Here is a 7,929-nt window from a genome sequence, read left to right as displayed (position 1 = left end):
ACTTACTTGGTTTTTAACTTTTCATGACATTTTATTTGTTGTATTCAATCGACCCATGTATTAAAAATTAAAAAAAAAGAAAACACAAGTTACAACAAAAAAATAAACCTTAGAATAAACTATCATGTAAAATTTCAGCAACTTTTTAGATTATTAGGGTAAAATTTATAGATCCTCTGTAAGTTTACATGTTTGCTATGCAATGAGCAAATTTACTGAAGTATACAAATATATCCTGAACTATGAAAAGTTCCGATCTTTGCATGGTTCAAATTACATATGATATTACAAACAAAGGAGCAAGTGGAAAGAAAAACAAATATTTAGGAATGAGGTTTTTTTAATTGTTAAAGGGACTATTTGAAGAAAGAATTTTTTAACGATTCCTATTTAGCTGTATATCCAAAGCATATGTTAAACAAATTAACATATAACTTTCCAGAAAACTTTTCATTATGATGAAATTTTTATTATATACAAATGAACCCTATGTAAATGATGTAACTTTTATGAATGACAGACATTAAATATTTCACTTACATGTATTCTCAGAACTTTGAATGTTTTCTTAAATGCTTTCACTTCCTGAATACTAAAAAGGGGAAAGAAAATTTAAAAAGAGAGAGCAATTTACTAATAATAAAAAAAGAAAAAAAGAAAAGCACCATGACAAGTAGACTATTTTGAGTGATCATGAAACATGTTGGTTTTGTCAGTAACTTGAATGTTTATGCCTCATTGAAACCTCATGCATGGCTATAGCAACTTAAATAGATTTTCCAATACATTTCCACTCAGTTTATTCAAATCCTTGTCCTACAGCTTTGCCTTCTTTCCCTGTGCTGTCACCTATGGCAGTTTCGGTTAGAAATATTTTGGAGCCTCGCCTGGTTTTACAGACCTTTAAATATTTGTCTGGTATGTGAAATGCGGGAGGAGACCAAAGAGGGAAAGAACATAACTGCAATTAGACATCTGAAAAAAATAATACAAATTTGAAACAGGCACATTTTTAAAAAGTAAAAGAAAGGAACCCTCATTATGTGAGTGGGAAGAGAAGAAAAGCATGCGATGTAGAGTTGGAGGGTCTGTCTTGCTTTCCCATGATGTACCGTGGTTTTTCAGTCTGGGCAACCACACACTTATTTTTGGGCATGGAAGAGAAGGATGTAGACTTCTTAGAAGGGAGCAAGGTACTAAATTTTCATAGTTTCTACCTCCCATGTCTGGGTTAGTCTAACTTCTGGCAAATTGATCTCGGGCAAAAAAAGCTTTACGGAGAGTTAGCATCTGTCAGCTTTGGTTGAGTGGCCCCCTTAATGCTGGCTTACAGGGTAGGCAGGCTTTTCATACCTCAAATAAGGAAAAAAAATCCATAATAAAGGACCCAAAGCAAACACTTTTAAGACCTGGGTGATTTTTCATCACCTAAAAAATAGATAGCTTTATTTAACAAAACCCCTGTAGAACCCACAGCACATTCTTTTACAGTAACCTTTCTTTGAAGTCAAAGTATTTTATAAACCACATATACCTATCATCTCATTTTCTGTTGCAGCGTGCTTGCAAAGGGCATCATGGAGAAAAGTGTTAGAAGTGGGAAGTTGTGGAATGGAATCGTGGAATCAGGTCATTCTAGGCTCTTAAGGAGAACACTAGGGAGAATACCGTTGTCATAAGAGATAAATATAAACACCTAATTTGGTATGGAGTTTTGCTATTTAATTTTCAACTATGCTTTAAACAAAGCTAGCTTTACTGGTAGAGAGTTTGTGTACTCTCAAGATGATTCAATGCCTTTTACATGTTATCGTCTCTAGACACAAGGATTAAATAAGGACACTGGGACTTAGTCCAAACTAGAGAAATGGCATTGTAGGGTCTTTAAAACCATACATAGATAAACTCTGGATTGGCCTTTTGGATTTTATATTTTTAGCAACTGGGAACCAACTCAATATTCAAATAAATAAAAGCCCTCTGATGTAAAGCCACGGTCCTTTACTTTACAGCCAATGTGAAAACAGAAGTTATTTTCTTTATGGTGTGCCATTGATTCTGAAACACTTTTATAATACCTGTTCTGCCTTCCCAACATTTTTTTCAGAATAATATTACCATTTACCTTATTTTCACCAAAATATTATAATTCTAAGCTAATATATTATTTTGAATGCCCTCTGGGAAGGTTTCCATTTTATTTTACCTGTTTCCAAAGCAAAAAAAAAAGCTCAGAACTGTGCATGGTACTCAAGGAAAAGTCTATGAATATGATGCAAGTAGCAATATAATCACCACAATGAAATTTCTTTTTATCTGTGCTGCACAATAGATATTTTTATCCAACATCACTTCCCACTTCCAACATTTCTTTGTGAATATTAATATAGCAAACCCTCCTTTATCATGCATCACATTAACAAGTTTTTTACCCTTGGATTACTAATTTTTGCTTCTTTGCACTACATTTATCTTGTGCTGAAATGACAAAAAGCAGGCAAGAATAAAGATCCAGGTATTAGCCATATGTAGAAAGTTCCTGGTGTGCATTTCTGTGTACTTTTTCTTCACATATTAGAATTGTCAGGAACAATTTTTTTTTCCTTTGGAACTTCTTGTTTATATCTTGCATGATCTTATAAATTAATCTGAAGAGTAACTGGATACCTTTTATGGTTATTTGAAAATAAAATTTGCTACAAATAAGATGCTCCAGTCTCTGTTGCCTCATATTATGCACGAATATATTAATTTTTGTCCGGTACTTTCCCACTGAACCAGAAAATATTAACCTCAAAGGATATTTAAATTGTTATTTATGACAAATATACAAAGATGAAGAAATTCAAAGGTGAAGTTGCCTTTACTTATTCTCATTCTGCTTCTTCTCCTTCTCTGAAGTAGAAAAAATCATGCAGGGCTATCTGCTTTAACTTTGACATTCAAAGGTTTTGACAGCTTGCATCATTTAAAGTTATATTTATTATTCAGTAAACTTTAATTCTATAGAATAAATGCCCTTTATGAAATGTGATTTTTGAAAAGCACAACGGTATTTCACCATTTCAACCAGCTGAAGCTGTTTGAATTCAAGAGTGGTTTTTCAGAAGGAAAATATAGTGGGAAATTTAAATATAATTGTAGCATCTTACCAGATTGACCTAGATGCTCTGTAGGAATTTTAAAGAGCAAACTTCCAAAATGTTATGATGTAAATAATTAAATGATGGTATTTTTCTATGATATAAATTGAGACAACTTATTTTATAAATATAATTATGTAGTTACTTTATTATTTCAGTGCAGATATGAAGTCTCCTTCTGGATATTTTAATGAGATCTTTGTATTTCCAAAGGTTCTAGTATAGCTTTTTATTCAGTTTTCTTCTTAAGTATCACCAGGCAGTGTGTGTGTGTGTGTGTGTGTGTATGTGTGTGTGTGTGTGTGTGTTGTATATTTTCTAACACTCATGAAAAGATATATATTTTTAAGAAAGAAGGCTCATTTCTTGTAAACCAATTTTTAATTAAAAGCAAAACAAAAGGGCAAAATAATGGCAATTTTCCTTCAGTTGGAGATATTGTAATAGGCCTTCTTTTTAACTGAATGTGGAGCTATGCTCCTGGAAGTATCCCTGCTAATTAATACTAGTAATCTTTCTAGGTTCTGTGTAGGTTACTGTCTTCACAGAGCTTGGTCATACCTTTGCTTTTTCCTAGAATTATGTTGCTGTTTTAAACTTTTCTGTTCAACAAAGTGTGATGAATGCTAGCATATCAATATAAACAACCATAACAACAGCAAAAGGCAAATATCGTTGGAATGAATAGTTTAATTTACTTCATCTATTAAAAGAGGCACATTGAAACAAACATTTGTTTTACAATTTGAAGAAGATATTTTGGTTTAAATTGAGCATTACTAGTGTGTTAAGGTGACTGGACCTCCATGAGTTCATTAGTGAACAAGAAGTAGAAATCGGTCCATCTACCATATATATTTACATGAAAGTATACACTATGATAGGCTAAATAAGCATGTTATATCATAGACTGAGCTGGATTCTGAGTCTTCCCAAGAGACCTTTCACCATGTATGCACCTTCAATAGCCTGAAACCCTGACTATTAAGTGTTGCACTATGAAGCATGTGGTTTCAACTCTGGTATTCTCTCTTTTTCTGAAGTACCTTGCATTTGAATGTATTACCAATAAAGATGATCGCCATGGGCTTTGTTTTTGAGTTTTGACTCAGATATGGATAAACTCATGGAATCATTCTTTGTGCTGGAAAGAGCCTTACTAGGTTGTCTGGTTCAGATTCCCATTTATTACTATCATTTTTAGTTGAAACAGAAAGCACTCAGACAGATGTGTATTGTTTTTTAGTTCAGACAATTGTGGGCCTTCCTCAGAAAAGTGTGGACATCAAGAACTTAAAGTTCTGCAGATTTGCTTTAAAAAACAAAACAAGACAAAACATTGCTGAAACAATGTCATTGCAGCCATATGGCCACTACTAGAACCTCTGATCTATCACGGCTGCATTGTTAGTGCAATTTATATTCCACTGAGAAACATTACAATGGTTACAAAACATTGACGGCTTTTACTTCCTGGAATTTTCTATAAATGTTCACTGCTTCTCCTTAGCTCATCAGTTGCTCACCCTCATTCCTCTAAAATTCTCTTTCATCTCAGTTCTGTTCCCATGACACTACTGAAACACTTTTCCTTCAAGTTAGCAACGATCTTTTTCTTACCCAAATCATGGCATTTTCCCTGTCTTTATTCACATTTGCCTTCCTGCCAGATTTTACACCCCTTCTTACTTGCATGTCTTTAAAACGATTTCCCTGATTGGCATTTGCCACAGGCAGCGCACCTGCTGCTTCTCTCCCTGGCTCTGCTGACTCAGAGGGAGCACATCACGGTTCAGCACCGCATCTCCCCTCTGCTTGCTTCTCTCAAAACTGCATTCTTTATTGAGGAGGGCACATTCTGCATGGAGCACTGGGTGTTATGAACAAACAATGAATCATGGAACAGTACACCAAAACAAATTATGTAATATATGGTGATTAACATAACAATAAAAAAGGAAAAAAAACTGCATTCTTTCTTAAAGGTTCAACTTTTTAGTGATGACTCCAGATATATTTCTTGGGATATTTCCACCTGACTGTTCTGTTCGTTGAAGTACAGCATAAAAGGAATTGAACACATTTTCTTCTCTTTGGCCAACTGTCCTGGACTTTTTTCATTTCTGTTAATGATAGGACTCTTCTCCCGGTAGGTCAGGCAGGCTGAGAATCATCGAGTTTGCAATTTTTCCATTGCCTTTTCCTTTACAAATTATTTTGTACCATTCTGTTACCAAGTCCTATTTATCCTTTCTTTATTGTATGTCTTTGATCAACCCTCTCGATCTTCCTCTTTTTGCCACGCCCGCTACCGCTATACTCACTGGAACTAGGTTTTCTTAGCTTGTGGGAAAATAGGAAGTCATAAGGTATTTCAAATATTGTGCTGCTTCCCCATTCCTGTGCCCTAAGAGTAGAACTAATGGTTGGGAATATTAAAAAGATTACATTTAAATGATTTATATGAAATAGCTTTCTTACTGATATAGAATCATATGATCTAAAAATGGTGAACTCTCTCCATGTGGATTTAAAAAGAGCCTTGTTATCATTTATTTGGAGGAACTGGAGGACAGCATCCACAGTCCACATGTACCTGGAATAGAATATACGTATCATTAGTCTTACTTGATAAAATTTTAAAATATTAATTGCATATGAAACAAATGGGATACCCAATAGGAGAAAATAAGTGTTGCTCAAATTGGGAACATAAAATCTTCTATTTCAAAGAACATTTTGGTCTGCATGTGGACCTCAGGTCCTTAGGAATACTTGGGTGGAGGAGTTTGAGAAGTAGTGGAGTATACAGTCACCAAGATTCTTTCTTGTTCCAGCCATGTGACAGGTGTATGAAGCAGCAGAATCATAGTTTTTGGACAGACAGACCTGAATTCATAGTCTACCTCTTCCCCTGAGATTCTAGCCAAAACCCTGATTTGTCCACATTCCTTATACGGTGATTACAACTTTGTGGGTCCCTTTACTTCTCATTTCTCTCCCCTCAGAATCCTTCCTGTATGTGACAAGGGTCATCTTTCAAAATATTGTCTTTCTGTGACACCTTCTTCCTCAGGAATTTTAATGGATTCGCATTGTATATATGATTAAATATAAACTCTTGGAACCCCGTTAAGATTCTTCATAATATGACTGTCATACTTTTTCAGTTTATTTTTCACTCCTTCCTAACACAAATCCTTCATTGTCAGTATCACAGGGGTATTCTCACCATCACAGTTTTGCACACCATATCTTCTCTAATCATAAAATATTTTTTGTGACTTCTTATCTGCCTAAATCTTACAAATTCTTTTTTCTTCATTGCTTAGTTCATACATACCACTAATAAATCAACATTTCAGAAGAAATAAAATCACCTAGTATCCCCAAACCATCATATAGCATCTACATAATTTTTTTTCTATGTTCTTGTCCAGTCCTGGTATTTTTTACAAAATTATAGTAATTTTGTTAAAGCTCATAGTGTGGTACCTGGGACATGAGAAATACTTAATAAATGGTAACCGATGTGAATCTCAAAACTATCATTTCTTTAAATTATTTTAATTGTATCTCCATGAAAATTGTCTTAGCACTTGTTTTTTTTTAAATTTACTTAAAAAATTTTAATTTCAGGGGCGCCTGGGTGGCTCAGTTGGTTAAGCGCCTGCCTTCGGCTCAGGTCATGATCCCAGGGTCCTGGGATCGAGCCCCGCATTGGGCTCCCTGCTCAGCGGGAAGCTTGCTTCTCCCTCTCCCTCTGTCCCTCCCTTCGCTCCTGCTCTCTCTGAAATAAATGAAATCTTTAAGAAAAATTTTAATTCCAGTATAGTTAACAGACAGTGTTATATTAGTTTTAGGTGTACAATTTAGTGATTCAACAATTCCATACAACATCCGGTGCTCATCATAAGTGCCCTTCTTAATCCCCATCACCTATTTCACCCATCCCTCCTCCCCACCACCCGCCGCTTTGGAAACCATCAGTTTGTTCTCTATAGTTAAGAGTCTGTTTCTTGGTTTGTTTTTTCTCCTCTTTTTTTCTTTTGCTCATTTGTTATTTTTCTTAAATCCCACATATGAGTGAAAACATATGGTATTTGTTTTTCCCTCCATGTCATGGCAAATGGCAAGATTTCATTCTTTTTTATGGATGAATAATATGCCAATATATATACCACATCTTTATCCATTTATCTATTGATGGACAGATGGACACTTACTTGGGCTGCTTCCATAATTTGGCTATTGTAAATAATGCTGCTGTAAACATAGGGGTACATGTATCCCTTTGAATTAGTGTTTTTGTATTTTGGGGGTAAATACCTAGTAGAGTGACAACTGGATCATAGGGTAATTCTATTTTTAACTTTTTGAGGAAACTCCATACTATTTTCACAGTGCTGCACTAGTTTGAATTCCCACCAACACTTGTGATGATTGATATCTTCCTTCCTGACCACCATAAAACTCACTGTATGTCCCATTCATTTGACATGAGTAATATTAGGTTATATACACATTGCATGTCTAATTATTTCTTACGTCTTCCTCAAATATTATACCTTTCTTGAGAAAAGGGATGATATCTTATATTTCCATTGTCTTTCTAAAGGTGCTAGGAAAATAACAATTGTTTGGTAGGCATTTTTAAAAATTGAGTTGTGAAGCATAGATTAGTGGATAGGATTGGCTGAAGAAGACATTTTGACCTGAACTCTGGAAGAAAACGCAGCTTTCATTATGAATTACTACTGCCACTTATAATTCTTCATGATGGAAG

The sequence above is a fragment of the Eumetopias jubatus genome, unplaced genomic scaffold (assembly GCF_037043125.1).
Source record: "Eumetopias jubatus isolate StellerSeaLion01/CBP00866 unplaced genomic scaffold, mEumJub1_p1.0 scaffold_12, whole genome shotgun sequence".
Lineage (NCBI taxonomy): Eukaryota > Metazoa > Chordata > Mammalia > Carnivora > Otariidae > Eumetopias > Eumetopias jubatus.
This window is presented reverse-complemented; position numbering follows the sequence as displayed.